This window comes from Desmodus rotundus, chromosome 4 (assembly GCF_022682495.2).
Source record: "Desmodus rotundus isolate HL8 chromosome 4, HLdesRot8A.1, whole genome shotgun sequence".
Classification (NCBI taxonomy): domain Eukaryota; kingdom Metazoa; phylum Chordata; class Mammalia; order Chiroptera; family Phyllostomidae; genus Desmodus; species Desmodus rotundus.
This window is the reverse complement of record NC_071390.1, coordinates 70,648,043-70,670,087: the sequence shown is the minus strand read 5'-3', so window position 1 is coordinate 70,670,087 and position 22,045 is coordinate 70,648,043. Positions and strand designations below refer to the sequence as shown.

Below are 22,045 nucleotides of genomic sequence, written 5' to 3'. Positions count from 1 at the left end.
TGGCTGTTTGCTCTGTTCCTCAGATCAGCTAGGTGTTTCACTGGTGCTGAGGGGAAGTGGACTTTGCTCCCACCTATCTCTCCGCCATCTTTCCTTATTTCCTGTTAGATTGTTCTTAATTTCAATGTCTCTGGTTATATTTTGTTTGCTTTTTTCTTTTGCTGATTATGTTCCAGTTAAAGGTGAGATCATATGGTATTTGTCCCTCACCACCTGGCTTATTTCACTTAGCATAATGCTCTCCAGTTGGATCCATGCTGTCACAAAGGGTAGGAACTTCTTCTTTTTCACTGCTGCATAGAATTCCATTGTGTAAATGTACCATAATTTTTGGATCCCCTCGTTTACTGATGGGCACTTAGGTTGCTTCCAACACTTGGCTATTATGTGGTGCTATTGTTACAGAGCAGGAGGGTGGGGGTGGTTCACGATAAATTATTACAGAAAGGATTCCGCCTTTCTGTCTCTGGAGGTTCCTTCCCCCCACGCCCACCTGCTAGGTTCGCAATGCCCGCCGCCAGAGGAAAGACGTCTCTCAATGCCAGAGACTGGTGAAAAGGAAAGGAATTGTTTATTCAAAAGTTACACAAACTTAGAATAATGACCTAATGTCTTCAGTAAGATACTAAAGTCCTCTAGAATACCCACAGATGCACAGTCCTTCCCTCTCCCTGTGCCCAGTCCGGGGTACCGTGTCTCAGGAAAAGAAGTAGAAGTCCGTGATTCAGGCTCCCAGCACCATCAGCTGTGTGGCTGCTGCGATCTCCAGTTAATCCAAAGCCATGTGGCACCTTCTCATGGCCCAGCAGCAAGAGTCCTTTCTCCCCTTTCTCTATGGCTGCAAAGTCTCTCCTGCTGCCTAAGCCGTGTGGCAAGAAGAAGCACTCCAAAACCTCGTGGTCCTCTTTACTCTCCTTCAGAACCGCGTGGTCCTTTTCCCCACTTCAGAACCACATGGACCTCTATCTATCTACTTGCTTCAGAGCCTCGTGGTTCACTCCTTCCTTCAGAGCTGCATGGTCTCTTCTTTCTCCCCCATAACCTTGTGGTCCTCCCTACTCTTTGAAGCCGCGTGGTCTCTCTCCTTTACTTCAGAGCCACATGGTCTCTCCTTTACTTCAGAGCCGCATGTTCTCTCCTTCCCTTCAGAGCCGCATGGTCTCTCCTTCCCTTCAGAGCCACATGGTCTCTTCTTCCCTTCAGAGCCACATGGTCTCTCCCCTTACCTATGGCTGCCGGGCCTAGGTTTAAATCCCAGTTCCCATCTTCCTTTGCAGCCCATTTCCGACTCCTCCTACAGTCAGCTACACCTGCCAGCATCCCTGTATTCTTCCAGCTTTACTGGGCTGCCATAGTAAGTCTGGGCAGGTGTGGCCCCATGGCTTGGAGCCAATCATCTCCAAGCTCTCACGCAGGCCCTGTAACCAGGGGGAGTTGCTTCCCAGTCCCATCTTGGGTGGAAGCCACTCCCATCTCCCTGGCTCAAAGCAGGGCCACAGCTATTTAACATATCCATGAAACCAGTTAAAGGTTATAGATATGTTAAATGACTGCCAGGGGTTAGCTACAAAGCTGTTGCTACCCAAAACAGCTCTGAATGGCCCTGTTCCATGTGTCCCATCCCCCCTGGCTCAGGCCTGTAGGGGTGAGGACATCCTATATACATTTTTCTAATGTTTCCTGGACACCCCGAGTCCTGGACCCCATTACAAATCCCTTCTTGGGGCCCTCCTCTTGGCTGCACCCTGCTTCACTATGAACATTGGGGTGCCCAGGTTTCTTTGAACTGGTGTTTCAGGATTCTTGGGGTAAAATCTGAGCAGTGGAATTGCTGGGTCAAAGGGCAGTTCCACTTTTAGTTTTTTGAGGAAATTCCATACTGTTTTCTACAGTGGTTGCACCAGTCTGCATTCCCACCAACAGTTCTTAAAGGTGTAAGGGAAAATGCAGAATTTTCTTTACCTCTTTACATTCACACCTTTTATGTAATTTTGCATTTGTATCACTGGTTTATAACTAGATTAATATTTCTTCAACAAAAATACATTATTTTGAGGTGAATATTATTTCTTCTTTTATAGTTACTAAGGAATAGTGAGTCATTTCTACTCCCCATAAATTATTAAAAAAAATTTATTCTTTTTTATTATAGATGGAAGCAATACATACAGAGTCCTACTACACTACACACAAATACAGTGAGATGTGTCTATTATAAGAGCAAATGTATGGGATAAATCAACATCAATAGCTGTATAAAGCATATATACAAGTCAATCCTAAACCTGAGGCATCCCGAAGACACATATTAAAAATTAATTTTCATTGACACTTCAAATTTTGATGGTCTGTAGATAGAATTGATGAATACAGTATAAAATGCAATTCAGTATAGGCCTTCTGACTTTGCACTTGCTCTTTTTCAGTCACATATGTTCTTTTGTTAAAATATATTTTATTGATTTTGAAATTACTGTTCCATTTTTCCCCCTTTATACCCCTTCATGTGGTACCCATTCCCTAAAGCATTCCTCCCCCCTGCCCACTGTTTAGTTCATATCCATGGGTCCTACATATAAATTGATTGGCTTCTCAATTTCCTATACTTATTAACATTCTCTTGTCTATTTTGTGCATAACAATATGCTTTTTAATCCCTGCACCTTTCCCCAATTTCTCCCCTCCACCTCCCCACTGGTAACATTCCATGTGATCTCCATTTCTGTGATTCTGTTTTTGTTTTAGTTCTTTGCTTAGTTTGTTTTTGCTTTTTAGATTCAGTTTGTTGATAATTATGATTTTGTCATCCATGTACTATTCATAGTTTTTGATCTTCTCTTATTTATTAGTTAAGTCCCTTTAACAGTTCATATAATAAGGGTTTGGTGATGATGAACTTCTTTAACTTGACCTTACTGGGAAGCATTTTATCTGCCCTCCCATTCTAAATGATAGCTTTGCTGGGTAGAATAATCTTGGATGTAGGTCCTTGCTTTTCATGATTTTGAATACTTCTATTTTTTATTTTATGTTTATTGATTATGCTATTACAGTTGTCCCATCCCCCCCCACTCCACTCCATCCTGCCCACCCTCTCCCTCCCACATTCACCCCCTATAGTTCATGTCCATGGGTCATACTTATAAGTCCTTTGGCTTCTACATTTCCTACACTATTTTTACCCTCCTCCTGTCTATTTTCCACCTATCATCTATGCTACTTATTCTCTGTACCTTCCCCCCCTCTCCCTCTCCCACTTCCCTATTGACAACCCTCCATGTGATCTCCATCTCTATGGTTCTGTTCCTGTTCTAGTTGTTTGCCTAGTTTGCTCTTGTTTTTGTTTTAGGTGTGGTCGTAAATAAGTGTGAGTTTGCTGTCATTTTTACTGTTCCTATTTTTGATCTTCTTTTTCTTAGGTAACTCCCTTTAACATTTCATATAATAAGGGCTTGGTGATGATGAACTTCTTTAACTTGACCTTATCTGAGAAGCACTTTATCTTCCCTTCCATTCTAATGATAGCTTTGCTGGATACAGTAATCTTGGATGTAGGTCCTTGCGTTTAATCTTGGGTAATGTAATTATGATGTGCCTTGATGTGTTCCTCCTTGGGTCCAGCTTCTTTGGGACTCTCTGAGCTTCCTGGACTTCCTGGAAGTCTATTTCCTTTGCCAGATTAGGGAAGTTCTCCTTCATTATTTGTTCAAATAAGTTTTCAATGTTTTGTTCTTCCTCTTCTCCTTCTGGTACCCCTATAATTCGGATGTTGGAATGTTTCGATATGTCCTGGAGGTTCCTAAGCCTCTCCTCATTTTTCCAAGTTCTTGTTTCTTCATTCTTTTCTGGTTGGATGTTTCTTTCATCCTTCTGGTCCACACCATTGATTTGAGTCCCAGTTTCCTTCCCATCACTATTGGTTCCCTGTACATTTTCCTTTGTTTCTCTTAGCATAGGCTTCATTTTTTCATCTGTTTTTCGAACAGATTCAACCAATTCTGTGAGCATCTTGATGACCAGTGTTTTGAACTGTGCATCTGGTAGGTTGGCTATCTCTTCTTCACTTAATTGTATTTTTTCTGGAGCTTTGAAGTGTTCTGTCATTTGGGCCATTTTTTTTTTTTTTTGTCTTGGGGCGTCTGGTACTTTAAGGGGTGGAGCCTTAGGTTTTCACCAGGGTGGGGTAACGCTGGTGGCTGCGCTATGACGCTGTACGTGGGGGAAGGGCCGAGAGGGAGCAATGGCGCCTGCCTCACTCTCCTCCGGATTTCAATCTTTCACTCCAATACCCACAATCAAACTGGGCCCCTCTGGTGCTGGTTCCCGAGTGGGTGGGCCTGTGCACACTCTAGGCCCCTGTGGGTGTCTCCAATGACCTCTCCCATGAGAGTGGGAGTGTCTCCTGCTGCTGCCCCAACCCCCACGGGCGTTTTCAATCAGAGGTTTGAGGCTTTATTTCCCTGAGCTGGAGCCCTGTGTTTTGTGGTCTGCTTCGCTCCCCGCCGTTCGTCCGGTTTATCTATGGGCGAATGTGGGTCAGCAGGGTGCTATCCATTGCTCTGCCTGCCCCGCTCTCCGCCATTCTGAGTCTGGCCCTCTCGGTTTATCTGCGTGAATGTGGGGCCGCAGGGTCTGCTAGTGCTTGGACTGCCTGCGCCGTTCATCCCACACTCCACCAGTCTTGGTCCTGCCACAGCCACGCGAGTCCTCTCCACCCCGGTGCCCATCTCCGCCCCTCCTACCATTCTGGATGAATATTTATTTTTTATTTCCTTGGTGTCGGACCCCCTCGCCGTTCGATTTTCTGTCAGTTCTGGTTGTGCGAGGAGGCGCAGTGTGTCTATGTATGCCGCCATCTTGTTCTCCCCACAGGTGTTTTCAATCAGAGGCTTGAGGCTTTAATTCCCTTTCCTGCAGCCCTGGCTTGCGTGGTCTGCTTCACTCCCCCGCTGTTCCTCCCGGTTTATCTATGTGCAAATATGGGGCCACAGGGTCTGCCAGTCACCACCTTGTGGGGTCTGCTAGCTGTAGCCTGGCCTTCCCTGTTCCACAATCCGCCACCTCGCTGGGTCCGCGAGCCCCCACCTTGCCTCGAGTCCTCTCCACCCCAGCTGCCTGTCTCCGCCCCTCCTACCGGTCTGGATGAATGTTTCTTCTTTATCTCCTTGGTTGTCAGACTTCCATACAGTTTGATTTTCTGTCAGTTCTGGCTGTTTTTTGTTTTGAAATTGTTGTTGTCCTTCTTTTGGTTGTGCAAGGAAGCACAGTATGTCTACCTACATCTCCATCTTTCAACTTTGGTCTTTTCACAGTTCCAGGTTTTATTGTGTTACTTGTGGGGATTAAAAAAAAAAGATGGAAGGAAGAAGAGATATAAAAGGAGAGAAAGGAAGGAAGGAAAGAGGAAGAAGGTGTTAAAAGAAAGAAAAAATAATAAATAATAAGAAAGAATTACTTAAAAAAACAAAAAACAAAAAAACAAGCCTGCTGGTGCAGCCAGTTTTGCTGGTCTTTTTTGGCTAGAGCCAACTCAGACAGCCTAGCCCAGCTCTTCTCTGTCCCAAGAAGCACTTGGGCAGCCTCCGGCCCAGCTCTCCAGTGGCCCCCGGACTCACAGGTTCAGGCACTCACCCTCCTCTGGGCTATTGGTGTGTATGGTTGAGGCCTTCTTTGATTCACACTCTCCAGGGTGCCTGCGGTGTCGAGTCTCTCTGAGTTGCCCTCTCCCCAGTCAGTGTCTGTGTTGTGGGTCTGCCTGTGGATCGCACATTCCCTGGTTGGTGCCTGTGATCTCAGGTTCACACTCTCCCTGGTGCTTAGGATTTGGGCTTGATATTCCCCACACCCCCGCGGGGACACCGGGTGGGAGTCTGGGTGGAGAGGAGACTGGAGCTGCTGCTGCAGGAGAATTCCCCAAAGTGCCCCCGAGTGTGTTTTTCTTTTTGAGAAAATCCTCCTGCTCAATCCTGCCACTCCCTCTGTACAAGGAAGGGCCTGTCATCTCGCACAGCCCACCTCTCCAGCTAGACCAAGGACTGTTTGGTCAGGACCCCACACAGCCCAACTCTGAACTCTCCCCAGCTGGCACTCATGGTCTCCGTGCATTTACCACTTCATCCTTATTCCCGTCCCTGCGACGTCAAGCAACCAGGTCTCTCTTGGTTCTGCTGAAGCCTTGTTTGGCAGGGGAGGGAGCCGTTAACCCAGCTCTCTCCCAGGAAACCTGTGGCAGGCCCGGTGGGCATGGGCCTGGGACTGCAGTTGCCCTGGTCCCTGTGCGGGTCCCAGGGACCTTTATGTCCTGAAGCAGCCCCCTTAGTGTCTGTTTTTTCAGTGTCCTCTGTACTTTTTGGTCTTCTATCTTCATAAACGCTGGGGTGTTGTTGGCTGTTTGCTTTGTTCCTCAGTAGATCGGGTAGGTGTTTCACCCATGTGCTGGAGTCACTCCCACCTATCTCACCGCCATCTTTCCTCCTGTTCTGGGCTGTCTTTGTTGTTGTTCCTCCAGTTCTTGTAGGTGTAGGTGTAGGGTTAGGTTGTTTATTTGCAATATTTCTATCTTTTTTTCAGTAGGCCTGTATTGCTATGAACTTTTCTTTCAGGACTGTCTTCACTGTGTCCCGTATGTTTTGGTTTATTGTGAGTTCATTTTCATGTTTCCAGAAACTTTTGGATTTCTTCCTTGATCTCATTATTACCTATTCATTGATCTTAGCATGGTATTCAGTATCCACGAATTTAAGTGTTTATGAGTTTTACTTGAGGTTTCTAGTTTCAGTCCCTTGTGGTCCAAGAAAATCCTTGTTATCATTTCAATTTTCTTGCATTATGTTGAGGCTTGTTTTGTGTGCTATCAAGTGGTCTCTGTTTGCATCTTTGTGATTAACTGATATACATCAGTTAATTCCATATGATATATAGGGCATTGCTCAAGGCCATAGTATCCTTGTTGATGTTTTGGTTGGAAGATCTATCCATTTTTTAAAAAGATATTATTTATTTTTAGAGAGAGGGGAAGGGAGGAAGAAAGAGAGGGAGAGAAACATTAATGTGTGGTTGCTTCTGGTGTGCCCCATACTGGGGACCTGGCCCGCAATTCAGGCATATGCTGTGACTGGAAACCCCCAGTACTCAATCCACTGGGCCACCCCAGTTAGGGTGATCTATCCATTTTTGACAATGGGTTATTAAAATCCCCTAGATTTTGTTGTTGTCTTTATCTTTCTTCATGTCCTCGAAGACTTTCCTTATATATTTGGGCACTCCTACTTGGGTATATATATGTTTATAATGTTTGTCTTCTTGATGGATTCTTCCTTGAGTATAATGAATTGTCTTTTGGTGTGTCTTTATATGGATTTTGTTTTGAAGTCTATTTAGTCTGATATAAGTATTGCTATCCCAGCTTTTTTTTTCCTGTCTGCTTGGAATATTTTTTTTCCCTATCCTTCACTTTCTGTTTGTATAGGTCTTTTGTTCTGAGGTGGGTCTCTTTTACACAGCATATGTTTGAGTCATATTTTCTCATCCATTCGGCTACCCTATGTCTTGTATTTGGAACATTTAATCCATTTACATTTAACGTTATTATTGATAGGTACTTATTTATTGCCATTTTACCCCCTTCCTACCTGTGTTCCTGTCTATCTCACTATGTTTTTTCCTCTTCCTGAAGCAGACCCTTTAGCATATCTTGCAGTTCTGGTTTGGTGGTGGTGTATTTTTTCTGCATTCTTTTGTCTGAGAAAATCCTTATTTCACCTTCTATATTATTCAGGAGCCTTGCTGGGTAGAGTAGGTTTCATTGTAGGCCTTTGTTTTTCATTATTTAGAATTTGTCCTGCCATTCCCTTCAAACTTGTAATGTTTCTGTTCAGAAGTTAGCTGCTTGCCTTATCAAGACTCCCTTGTATGTTACTTTCTTTTTCTTCCTTGCTGCCATTAAGATTCCCTCTTTGTCTTTGAATTTTGCCATTTTAATTTTGATGTGTCTTGGAATGGGCCCCTTGATTGGAACTCTCTGTGCTTCCTGGAGTTGTGTAAAATTTTCCCTCATGAAATTAGGGAAGTTTTCCATCATTACTTTTTCAAACAGGTTTTCTATCCCTTGCTCCTCTTCTTCTCCTTGTGGTATCCCTATTAAGTGGATATTACTACGTTTCATGTTGTCCTGCAGTTCCCTTATCTTTCTTTCTTTCTCAGTCTTTTTTCCTTTTCTTGTTCTTTCTGGGAGTTTTTTTTCCCATCTTGTCTTCCTGCTCACTGATTTGATCCTGTGTTTCATCTAACCTGGTTTCGATTCCTTCTACTGTGTTCTTCAATTCAGAAACTGTATTGTTCATTTGCTCTTGGCCCTTGTTGATAATTTCTATTTCCTTTTTCATGATGATATAGTTTGCAGTAAGTTCCTTGTAGTTTCCCTGTAGTTTTTGGTAATTCTCAGTGAGCTCATTGAGCTTCCTGATAACCATTGCTTTGAACTCAATATGTGATGTTTGACTTGCCTCTATTTCATTCAGCATTTTTTCTGAGGCTTCCTCCTTTCCTTTCATTTGGGGATTGTTTCTTTGTCTTCCCATTGTTTGTGAGACTCTTCTTGTTAACCTCTGCTTCTTAAATCGATCTGTTTTCAGTCCCTGATTTTGTGGTGTGAACTCTATGGTATGAGACCTGTGACTTTCCGTGGTGAAGTCTCCTTGATCTCCTGAACTTGCTGTCCTCGGATGCCCTTTCTCTTGGCTCTCTGGATGTAATTGGGTTTTATTGTTGTTAAGTCATTCTTTGGTGAGTCCTTCCCTCCACCTGGTTGACTGAGGTTCACTTCACCCACCACACTTTGTTTTCTGTTGTGCTGGTGCTGCCAGAACAAAACCACAAAACTCAGGGAACAATCCTACATCCTCAAAATTATCTCTCTCAACCACAGAATCCCACTGAACAGCAAATGAACTAATATTAATAAGGGTGTAAAGAGATTAAGACTATTAAAAGAAAGGAGAGAAATAAACTATAGTCTAAATTCTAGTGACTTAATGTGCAAAGACTTGCTGGACAAGAAATGAATGTTAGAAAGGTATGCAGGATGCAAATATCACTAATCAAGGAGTAGACCACAGTGAATTTCATCTAGGTAGCCTCTAGTATTTACCACTGTTTTCTTTTTTTTTTTTCCTGTGTCTGCCTCTGGTGATGTCAGATGTTGATCTCACCTCACCTTAAGGAGCCTGACTGCCAGGGACCTACTGTCTCTCTCTGTTTCTTTCAATTGTTAATCTCGTCACTCTTCACTCAGTAGTGAGGATAAACCCCATATGGCGGGGAAGAATCCCTCCTGGAGTTGGGATTATTATTTTCTCTCAGGCTGCTGATGCTCAAAGGGGAGTTTTCTGCCTGAGCAGGATGACTGCTGCTGTAGGGGTCATGACCCTTCACTGGGATCCCAGTGGCTGCTTTTGCATTTCTCTCCCCAAAGCCTCCATTCCCAGTCTCTCCTCAAGCATTTCTAGTTCACTCTGCCTCCCCCACCCCGTCTTTGCCAGGGATCTACTCTTTGTGGCTGTCTCCTTCAATTGTTAATTTAGTCACTCTACACTCAGTAGTCAGGCTTAAGCACCACAGAGCCAGGGCAGGATCTCTCCTGGGGGCAGGGCTGAGGTTTTCCCTCAGGCTGTTGCCCAGAGGGGGGTAGTCTGCCTGAACATGATTGCTGCTGCTGTATGGAGGATTTCTCAGCACAGGCATCCTGGTGGCTACTCTCTAATCTCTCTCCCCAAAGCTTCTCTCCTCAGACTCTCCTCAAGCATCTGTAGCCCACTCTGCCCCCACTTTTGCCAGAGCTGAGAGTAAGTGGCTACAAAGGAAAATTTTTGTGTTGGCCCTTACACATCTCTTTGCCTCTCTAGCCATCCATCTTTGGTGAAGAGCAACCCTGTCACTTTTAGCCACTGGTTGTTACCTGTATACTTCTTAGGGCTCTGGTGTTCTAGGCTGGGGATCCCAGCTTAGGGTTTAGGCCCCACACTTCTCAGGGGGGATCCAACCAGCTCCTTAATTATCCCTCAGATGCAGCCATCTGTGGGTGCCCAGCCAGCCCTCTCGAGTCTCCACTGCACTCCTTTGAAACAGGTTGTGCTGAAGCCGATTCTTCTGTCTGTGCAAGATTATAAGGCTTCTCTCTCACTATTGCACAGTTGTTTGTTCTAGGTGACTTCTCCAAAATTTAGTTGTAATTCTAGGTTGGTCCCGGAAGGAAGTTAGTGTGGCTTCCTTTCACTCCTCAGCTATTTTGCCTCCTCTTTCAATTCTAAATGATACCTTTTCTAGGTAGAGGAATCTTGGATGTAAGTCAGTGTTTTTCATGACTTTGAATATTTCTTGCCAATCCCTTCTAGCCTGCAAAATTTCTTTTGAGAAATCAGCTGACAGTCTTATGAGGATGCCCTTGGGTATAATTAACTGGTTTTCTCTTGCTGCTTTGAAGATTCTCTCTTTATATTTAACATTTGACATTTTAATTATGATGTGTTTGTCATAGACCTCTTTGCATCCCTTTTGTTTGTTACTGTCTGTGCTTTCTCGACTTGCATATCTATTTCCTTCACCAATTAAGGTAATTTGCTTTCATTATTTTTCAAATAAATTTCCAATTTCTTGCTGTTTCTTTTCTCCTTCTGGCACTTTTATTTTTTGTATTTTTTTTAAATTTTTATTGTTATTCAATTACAGTTGTATGCCTTTTCTCCCCATCCCTCCACCCCACCCCAGGTGAACCCACCTCCCTCCCCCACCTCCACCCTCCCCCTTGGTTTTGTCCATGTGTCCTTTATAGTAGTTCCTGTAATCCCCTCTTCCCACTGTCCCCGCCCTGCCCCCCCTCCGCCCTGGCTATTGTTAGATTGTTCTTAACTTCAATGTCCTTGGTCATATTTTCTTTGTTTTTTCTTCCCTTGATTATGTTCCAGTTAAAGGCGAGATCATATGGTATTTCACCCTTACCGCTTGGCTTATTGCACTTAGCACAATGCTCTCCAGTTCCATCCGTGCTGTTGCAAAGGGTATAAGCTCCTTCTTTCTCTCTGCTGTATAGAATTCCATTGTGTAAATATACCATAGTTTTTGGATCCACTCGTTTGCTGATGGGCACTTCGGTTGCTTCCAGTACTTGGCTATTGTAAATTGTGCTGCTATGAACATTGGGGTGCACAGGTTCTTTTGGATTGGTGTTTCAGTGTTCTTAGGGTATAATCCCAGCAGCGGAATTGCTGGGTCAAAGGGCAGTTCCATTTTTAGTTTTCTGAGGAAATTCCATATTGTTTTCCACAGTGGCCTCACCAGTCTGCATTCCCACCAACAGTGCACGAGGGTTCCCTTTTCTCCGCATCCTCTCCAACACTTGTTTGTAGATTTGTTTATGTTGGCCACTCTGACTGGTGTGAGATGGTACCTCATTGTGGTTTTGATTTGCATCTCTCTGATGGCTAGTGATGCTGAGCATCTTTTCATATGTCTCTGGGCCCTCTGTATGTCTTCCTGGGAGAAGTGTCTGTTCAAGTCCTTTGCCCATTTTTTAATTGGGTTGTTTGTCTTCCTGGAGTGGAGTTGTGTGAGTTCTTTATATATTTTGGAGATCAGGCCCTTGTCTGAGGTATCATTGGCAAATATGTTTTCCCATACTGTTGGTTCTCTTTGTAATTTGGTGCTGTTTTCTTTAGCCATGCAGAAGCTTTTTATTTTGATGAGGTCCCATTTGTTTATTCTTTCCTTTATGTCCCTTGCTTTAGGGGATGTGTCTGTGAGGATGTTGCTGTGTGGAATGTCTGAGATTTTCCTGCCAATGTTTTCCTCAAGGACTTTTATGGTGTTACAACTTATATTTAAGTCTTTTATCCATCTTGAGTTTATTTTCGTGTGTGGCGTAAGTTGGTGATCGAGTTTCATTTTTTTGCACGCAGCTCTCCAGATCTCCCAACACCATCTGTTGAAGAGGCTGTTTTTGCTCCATTTTATGCTCCTGCCTCCTTTGTCAAATATTAATTGACCATATAGACTTGAGTTTATTTCTGGGCTCTCTGTTCTGTTCCATTGGTCTATGTGCCTCTTTTTATGCCTTCTGGCACTTTTATAATACAAATGTTGGAATTCTTGAAATTGTCCAAAGGCTGATTACATTATCATCATTTTGGGGGGTTCTTTTTTCTTCTTGTTCTGATTGGTTGTTTTTTCCTTCCTTGTGTTCCAAATCATTGATTTTATTCTTAGCTTCATCCACTCTACTGTTGTTCCCCTGTAAATTGTTCTTTATTTCAGTTAGTATATTCATCATTTCTGACTAGATCTTTTTTATGCTGGTGAGGTCCTTGCTAAGTTCCTTGAGCATCCTTATAACCAGTGTTTTGAATTCTGCATTTGGTGGATTGATATCTCCATTTTGTTTAGTTCTTTTTCTGGAGTTTTGATCTGTCATTTCATTTGTGCCATGTTTCATTGTCTACTCATTTTGGCAGACTCCCTGTGTTTTTGTCTATGTATTAGGTGGAACTGCTTTGACTCTGTGTCTTGGCATGATGACTTAATGTAGTAGGTGTCCTGTAGGATCCAGTGTCACAGTCTTCCCTATCACCCAAGCTGGGTACTAGAGGTGCACCCTTCATATGAGCTGAGTATACCCTCCTTTTGTAGTTGATCCTTAATTGATGTTGGAAGGTCAATGGGAGGTATTTATCCAGAGCAGGGACCAGCTATGACTTTTGAACACCAACCTCTGCCCTCTGTGAAGGATCAGCTGTTCATGGGAAGGGTGGTGGTGCTCTGACATGGTCTGTAGCTGTTCATTGGGCATGCAGGCTCTGGGGTGTCCTGGGTGGTGCAGACCAAGGTCAGAGACCCCACCTGTGTTTTGCCCAGGACCACCCTGCATGAGCTATAAAGCAATCTGGGATGACTGCTACTTGTTGGGGTTTGAGATTCCCAGGCAAATACAAGCTGTTAATCTAAGCTAGCTGCTGCTAGTGCCAGACTTGAGGCCACTTTTTAAAAGGTATAGGGGCTGAGAACTCACTGAGGCCAACTGTTGCATGCTTGAGCAGATTTTGCTAAGCCAGAGCCAAGACCAGCCATTCATATGGGAACTTCAGTGGGGTGGGCCAGTACATTGGGTGGGGTAGAGTCTCAGAGGATATCCTTGATGGGGCAAACAGTGTTAACCAGGTTGATGGAGTCTCAGATATGCATTCACCTGTTAGTTCTGTGGCCTTCTGGAAAGAGGGTTCAGAAAAGGGATAATGGCCTCTGTCCACTTTTCTTTCTGGGATACAGATGTCTGCCAGCTCTTGCCTTGACATCAGACACTTCAGTTCCTCCTTGTATGCCACTGGTTCCTTTCAAGCTGCTACCCTGGTGCTAAAACTCAGAGGGATTAAGTTTGAGTAAGACCATGTGTGGGTTCTTTAAGAAGAACTACTTGAGACTCCAGAAGTTTCTTCCACTGACTCAATCCCCACTGGTTTTTGCAGCCAGAAGTTATGGGGACTTATGTTCCTAGCAATGGAACCCTAGGCTTGGGGGCCCTGGTGTGGAGTTGGGACTCCTCTCTCCTGAGATATCCCTTCTGAATATTTAACCATCACATGTGAATGTGGGACCAGTCCATTTTGCATCTCTGTCCCTCTTACCAGTCTGGATGGATGCATTTTCCTTAATTCTGTAGTTGTTAGGCTTCCGTTAAACTCAATTTCTGATGGTTCTGAGTGATGGTAATTCTATATTTTATTTGTAATTTTGATGTGGTTATGTGAGGAGGCAAGCTGTGTTTACCTATGCTGCCATCTTGATGAGAAGTCAAAACAGTTTTTGAGCCTGCACTTTAGTAACAGAGCTTGGATAATTGATGTCAGTCATAGCAACAGGAGAATATTTGATTTAATTGATTTTCTTTTTTTCTCATGTTTTAACTTTATTGAAGAACAATTGAAATATGTAGTTGTATATATTTAAAGTATACAACATGATGATTTGATGTATATATACATTGTAGAATTGCTACCAAGAGGAAGATAATTAACACATCCATCACCTCACACAGTTAACATAATTAACTATTTTTCTTAATGTGTTGAGAGTTCTGAAGATCCACTCTCACCACTGTTTAAGTATACAATACTATATTATTAACTATAGCCATCATGCTATACATTAGATACTCAGAAATTCTTATAACTTCTATTATTGCTGATATTATTTAATTGATTTTCTGTGTTTGTTGGTTTTCTAGTCACACAGTGATGGCAGCTGCTCATTTTTTAAAGGGACAAAGAAGCTGTTGGAGGATTAATTCTCCCAGCTGCAACCTTTTGCATATCAAAGATCTGGGGATTCTTACCCCACTTCAATACCTCAGGGGTGCATACTTTTGAATGGTTCTTAGTGTTCAAGCATAAATATGACAAAGATTGCCAAGATAGAAACTTATGTACTCAAAGAGAGTAGTATGTTTTTCTCTAGGGGACTTTTCATTTTGAAGACACGCACTGGTTCCTGTGTTGAATCTTGTTAGGGATTAAAGTGGGTTTTACTCTATTCAAAGCTTTTTTTATTCTTCTAAAACTTTCATGAAGCTGTCTCACCAAGGGAACCCATGCTGGACATTCCAGGGAGAAATAGTTTCTTAATGCATTTTTTTCCCAAATGGAGCAGCATATTTTATGAGACAGAGGAATTCTGACTATTTTATTGGTATAGTCTGTATTTTCTAGAGAGTCAGGTAGTCAGTCAGCAAAATCAAACTCTGGAAATACTGATGAGTGAGCTTGACCCACAAGTTATGGGTCAAGTCTAAATGAATTATGGTGCAATTGCAAAAATATCACTCATGAGAATACAATTTGAGACCTGATTAATGTCATACTGTTCAATCCTTCTGGGTATTTAATGAATGGAATGAAATCAGAGAGAATTTATTGGACTATTTGCATCAATCTGGAATCATAATGTTCTTATGATAGCTTTGAAACAAACTTCAGTTAGAACTCTTTTAATGATTTGGCCAAACTATGGATATCTTTAAACCAGGAAAATCCGTGATCACCCTGTTTGTTAATCAGAGTTCTGAATGTCCCATGGTTCTTTTTTTGCTTCAGAAGATCAAAAGTTTTAAATGTCTTGATTGCCAGAGTGCTATGTTCAGTGATTACATTTTTGTTTTTACTAGTTTGCTAAGAAGCAGAGTTGATTAAGGAAAATGAACAAAAAAGGCAAAAAAGAGAACACTCATAGAAAAAGGTCGTGGCTGCTTTTTAGATATTGATACTAGGGTCTGACTTCCCATAACCACCACTTTGTATCTGCAGAAATCCCTCAATGTGATTATAGGGTAATCATTTCGAATTGCATAGATTATTTTTATATCAAGGACTTGAATATCTTGCACAAATTCTCTCTTTTGTGTTTAGGTATTTTATACCACCCTTTTGATGAAGCTGAAGTGCATGCAAAATAAAACCCTTTACTGCACAAAGCTTTATAAAACTTTAATTTGGTTTATAAACAGTGTAATGTTTCTCCAATTAACACCCAAAATTTTCCACAAAGAAGGCTTTTCATCCTCCTAGGTGTAAGCCTCAGCCGAACAATCCAGGACTGTTCCATTAAACTGCTGCCAACATTTTACATACAATTTCTGTTTCTTACAGGTGTGGTTTTGCAGCAGTGGTTAAAGTTTTTCTTTCATAATAAACAAATGGGACCTCATCAAAATAAAAAGCTTCTGCAGGGCTAAAGAAAACAGCACCAAATTACAAAGAGAACCAACAGTATGGGGAAACATATATGCCAATGATACCTCAGACAAGGGCCTGATCTCCAAAATATATAAAGAACTCACACAACTCCACTCCAGGAAGACAAACAACCCAATTAAAAAATGGGCAAAGGACTTGAACAGACACTTCTCCAAGGAAGACATACAGAGGGCCCAAAGACATATGAAAAGATGCTCAGCATCACTAGCCATCAGAGAGATGCAAATTAAAACCACAATGAGGTATCATCTCACACCAGTCAGAGTGGCCAGCATAAACAAATCCACGAACAAATGTTGGAGAGGATGTGGAGAAAAGGGAACCCTCGTGCACTGTTGGTGGGAATGCAGACTGGTGAGGCCACTGTGGAAAACAATATGGAATTTCCTCAGAAAACTAAAAATGGAACTGCCCTTTGACCCAGTAATTCCGCTGCTGGGATTATACCCTAAGAACACTGAAATACCAATCCAAAAGAATCTGTGCACCCCAATGTTCATAGCAGCACAATTTACAATAGCCAAGTACTGGAAGCAACCGAAGTGCCCATCAGCAAACAAGTGGATCCAAAAACTATGGTATATTTACAGAATGGAATTCTACGCAGCAGAGAGAAAGAAGGAGCTTATACCCTTTGCAACAGCATGGATGAAACTGGAGAGCATTATGCTAAGTGAAATAAGCCAGGAAGTGAGGGACAAATACCATATGATCTCACCTTTAACTGGAACATAAGCAATAGAAGGAAAAAGCAAACAAAATATAACCAGAGTCATTGAAGTTAAGAACAATCTAACAATAGCCAGGGCGGGGGTGGGGGGTGGGGGCGGGGACAGTGGGTAGAGGGGATTACAGGAACTACTATAAAGGACACATGGACAAAACCAAGGGGGAGGGTGGAGGTGGGGGAGGGAGGTGGGTTCAGCTGGGGTGGGGTGGAGGGATGGGGAGAAAAGGCATACAACTGTAATTGAATAACAATAAAAAAAATTAAAAATAAAAAGAAATAGCTGACTGTCAAACAAACAAACAAAAAAAGTTTTTCTTTCATTAGTTGAAGGGTTTTTTAATATATATATAAGAACTTATGTTTACTGCAAACAAAAACAAAACAAAAAATAGAGAGAGGGAAAGAGAGAAAATGGTCAGAAGCACAGTCCACCAGGCTAAGAATTTAAAAGCAACTTACATTCTACACTAATAGCCACTTAATTAATAGGAGCAAATGGCCATTTATCTCTGCCACAGCTAAAGGGTATTTTTGCAGATGTGATGAGCAGAATTTGTGAAATATGTAGTGTGAAGGAAGAAAGCTTAGTGGGTCTTTACTTTGGGTGCCCAGTGTTTTGGACCAGTACCTACTGCATGGCCTTGTAAGACATATGGCCTCTAACATGGGGTTCCTCTGTAGATGGGCTGGGAGATAAGTTTTCTTCTGTTGGGTGGGCATTTTCAGGTCTTCATGTTTTTTGCAATGGAGCCAATAGGTTGCATATAATGTATACCGCACATTAATGCGCACATTATACTACACATTATTTGGGCCCCAAGTGTGCCATTGGTAAAACTGTGGAGAAGAACAGCTCTCACAGCCTTACCCTAAGAGGGGATTCAGTGGCTGGAACATGGTCCCCTCAGCACCATTCACAGCACCAGGTTTGCCATTGCTGATGGATATTTGGTTGAAATTTAGTTTCTTATACGGTGGGATATACACTTGTTTTAGTTTACTCTTAACTTCTGCTGTTGTTAGATGTTTATGCTGCATGTGTCTGCCAGTACTTTTCCACACATAATAATATTCAATGATGTTAGTCAGTGATTTCCAAGGCAGAAAATCTTGAATATATCATCAAATCCTTTACCATATTTTTATAATACCCCTTCAAATAAACTAACTTCAGAGGCTGACCATTCTTCCATTTCTCTGTATAAAATAGTTCCTCCAAGTGTCACTTAAGTCACTAATTGAACTGCTCAAATTATAGTTGTGGTTACATGGTATATCTATAACATGAGACAGAGTAATGTTTGGAGAAGTGGCAGCTGCACTCATATGCAAACTAGGCTGCTTTACAGAACTGCTGCAGTCAAGGGCTTCAGCAAATGTCCTGCCAGCACATGCTACAACTAAAAACTGGTCAATCTGTCCATCTGTAAGTGGGCTATTTGGATTCCAAACTTTAACTTTCAACTTCAACTCTTCCCTCTCATATGCTTCTCCTTTTAAGAGCATTTCTGGAATTTCTGCATGATATCTAGGTCCCACTCTGATTTCACCTTTTCTTAGCTGTTGGTCAGTTGAGAGCTTATAGACCAACAAGTAGAGAAAGTTATCCTCTTTTTTAAAAAAGATTTTATTTATTTATTTTTAGACAGAGGGGAAGGGAGGGAGAGAGGGAGAGAAACATCAATGTGTGGTTGCCCCTTGTGCACCCCCTACTGGGGATCTGGCCCTAAACACAGGCATGTGCCCTGATGGGGAATCAAACCAGTGACCCTTTGGTTCACAGGCTGGCACTCAATCCACTGAGCCATGCCAGTCTGGGCTATCTTCTTTATCATGATATAACAATACGGACTCTCTCATTCAGAAGGGCAACATTGCACTTCCCCCAATACGTGTTGCAGGCAGAGATTCATACTGTTGTGACAGAGACTTCCCTATGTTTCAACTGATGTTCCTGTTTATCAGTCAAGTGGCCTCAATTGTTTCAGATTTTTCCTCAATTTCTTTAGCATGCTTATCTGCGAGCATTCTAAGCATGTTGGAAATATCTTGTCTATCAAAGTGCACTACGTTTTCTTCCAAGTTGACAGTTGCAATCTTGGTGAGTTCTCCTATCCTCCTGATTAGGTACAGATTGCTGGAGGAATTTTCAAAGTAGACATAATCTCGGACCTGGTGTATGTTGGCCACCATGTCTGCCTGCCACCTTGTCACCTAAGGGGGGGGCACAAGTTGAGGTTTCTTAAAAAATTGCAGTTATTGGTTTTTCCAGGAAGATGGCGGCGAGATAGGTGAGAGCAGAGTCCACTTCCCCTCAACACCAGTGAAATACCTAGCTGATCTGAGGAGCAGAGCGAACAGCCAATGGTATTCCAGCATATATGAAGATCGGAGACCAAAGATAGAGGACATTGAAAGATCTGACAGTAATAAGAGTGCTTAAGGCCAATAAGGTCCCCGGGACCTGCTCGGGGACCAGGGTGGCTGAAGCCCAGGCTCGGGCACAGGGTCTGCTGCAGGATTCTTGGGAGAGAGCCAGGCTGAGCTGTGTGAGCAGCAAGGTACTTGTTTGGACGGGGGGGTTTGAATAGGAAGAATTTCTCAAAAAGAAAAAGAAAACAGAGGCACTCAGCGGCTCATTAGAGAATCTCGGCAGCAGCCGCAGCCTCTGGCGCCCCTCCCCCTGCAGCCCCGGGACTGTGAATGCAGGATAAGGAGCCCCAGGGCTCACCTGAAGCGAGGTTGCCCGCACCCAGATTATCGGACTGGGTGCCCACACCTGAAACCCCGGCGGGGTGCCCACACCTGAAACCCTGGCGGGGCGCCCACACCTGAAACCTCCAGTGGGTGAGCACCGGGAGCAGAGGCTAGCTACCCCACCCACAGGTCCAAAGCAGCGGACCCGAGGGCCACGCAACTCAGGCCCAAAGTGGCTGGAACAGTCGGTCTCGTGCAACTAAGTCCCAGAGCAACCCGAAAACTCAGGCCCAAAGCAGCAGATTGCTTGGTGAAAGGCCTGGATGCCTGCGAGGGACCACACCCACAACTCCTTCCTAGCCCCTCCGCACAGAGCCCTTCAGGGCCTACTGGCTCTCTAGGACTAAGGCAGAACACCCAGCAAAGGGGATCTGCAGGGCTAGGGAAGACAGCATTCCCAGGAAAGACTTGACCCAGTAGGGGGCTGAACTGCCCCATAGCAGCACCGAGAGCCCCTAGCATCTAAGACAGCAAAGACCAAGAAGGGGGAGTGTGAGTTGCTCCTAATTGGTGCAACTCAAGGACAGCACAACTGGAGAACTAAAGGCCTAGTGGGGAGCAGAAGGACTCTGAGGAACTGGACTGGAGGCAGAACAACAGTGAAGAGTGTGGCTCAGAAAGGGAGAAAAGTGAAACGAATCCTTCCAACCACCCCCTCGCATTCCACAGACAGGAAGACCACAGGACTAACCTGACCGGTTAAAAGCCACCAGAAGGCTTTTTTGTTTGTTTGTTTTTCCCTTTACTTTCTTCCTTTCCCCCTGAATTCCTTCTTCCTTTCTGTCCTTCTCTCATTCTTTTATTACTTCTTCCTTCCATCCTTTAACTTTTTTATTCCTTCTTCCTGCCTTCTTTTATTTATTCTTTTGTTTTAATTTTTGTTAAAATTCCTCATTTGCCTCTGATCTTTCTTTATTCCTTCTTCCTTCTTTCTTTTCATTTTCTATTCCCTTTTTCCTTCCTTCCCTTATTTTTTTTTCTTTTTCCCCCCTTTCTCATTTTCCCACAGGTGAGACAATAAAACCTGGAGTGCTGAAAAGACTAGAGTAAGACCATGTTACACCCATAAATGTCAGCTCAAGACCAGTGAGCACAGGAGATTAAGGAGACAACACCACTGAATACCACTGGCATTCTATCATAGAAGTTCATACCATAAACCCAGGGAGTCAGAATAGATCAATTTAAGAAGAAGAGGCTAACAAGAAGAGTCTCACAAACAATGGGAAGACAAAGAAACAATCCCCAAATGAAAGGAAAGGAGGAAGCCTCAGAAAGAACACTAACTGAAAAAGAGGCAAGTCAACTATCAGATACTGAGTTCAAAGCAATGTTTATCAGGAAGCTCACTGAGCTCCCAGAGCTCAAAGAGAACTACCAGAAACTACAGGGAAACTACAATGAACTCACTGCAAACTATATCAACATGAAAAAGGAAATAGAAAATATCAACAAGGGCCAAGAGGAAATGAAGAATACAATTTCTGAATTGAAGAACACAGTAGAAGGAATGAAAAACAGACTTGATGAAGCAGAGGATTGGATCAGCGAGCTGAAGGAAAAAGTAGAAAAAAACACCCAGAAAGAGCATTAAAAGGAAAAGAGGCTCAGAAAGAATGAAGAGGTAATAAGGGAAAAGCAGGAGAACACGAAATGTAACAATATCTGTATAATAGGAATACCAGAGGAGAAGAAGTAGAGCAAGGGATAGAAAACCTGTTTGAAAAAGTAATGATGGAAAATTTCCCTAATCTGATGAGAGAAAAAGCCACCCAAATCCAGGAAACACAGAGTCCCAAGCAAGAGGAACCCAAATAGACCCACTGCAAGACACATCATCATTAAAATGGCAAGATTCCAAGACAAAGAGAGGATCGTAAAGGCAGCAAGGGAAAAACAGGAAGTAACATAGAAGGGAGCCCCAATAAGGTTAGCAACTGACTTCTCAATGGAAATGCTCCAAGGCAGAAGAGAATGGTAAAAAATATTCCAAGTAATGAGAAACAGGGGTCTGCAACCTAGACTACTTTACCCAATAAGGCTCTCAATCATGATAGAAGGCCAAATAATGAATATCCCAGACAAAAGAAGTCTAAAAGAATACACTTCCACCAAACCAAATCTGCCAGAGATGCTAAAGGGACTGCTTTAAGGAAAGGAAGGAAAAGAGAAAGAGAGAGGAACACAGGTCGGAAAAAATGGCAATAAATGAATAACTACTTATCCATAATAACCTTAAACGTAAATGGACTAAATGCTCCAATCAAAAGACATAGAATAGGTGAATGGATAAGAAAACATGACCCACACATATGATGCCTACAAGAGACCCATCTCAGGAGAAAAGACTTACACAGACCGAAAGTGAAGGGCTGGAAATAAACTTTCCAAGAAAAGTGGGCAGGAAAAAAAAGCAGGGGTAGCAATAATCATATCAGACAAAATAAACTTCCAAAGAAGGGCCATAAAGAGAGACCCAGAAGGTCACTTCATAATATTGAAAGGAAGAATCCACCAAGAAGACATAAACATTGTAAATATATATGCACCCAACATAGGAGCACCCAAATACATAAAGAAAATCTTGGAGGACTTCAAGAGAGATATTGACAGCAACACAATTATAGTAGGGGACTTTAACACCCCACTGTCAAAAATGGACAGGTCTTCCAAACAAAATATCAACAAGGATATTATGTCACTTAACAATACCCTAGATGATATGGACTTAACTGATATATATAGAGCTTTTCATCCCAAAGAA

The 22,045-nt window shown here is 42.8% G+C and overlaps 2 pseudogenes; one reads left to right on the top strand and one right to left on the bottom strand.

Moving 5' to 3' along the window:
* The window catches only part of LOC112305404 (S-adenosylmethionine decarboxylase proenzyme 1-like), a 189,953-nt pseudogene extending 174,723 nt beyond the window's left edge, over nt 1-15,230 (top strand).
* Nucleotides 15,231-17,042: 1,812 nt separating this feature from the next.
* Nucleotides 17,043-18,717, bottom strand: LOC112305624 (metastasis-associated protein MTA3-like; annotated as a pseudogene).
* Nucleotides 18,718-22,045: the final 3,328 nt, after the last annotated feature.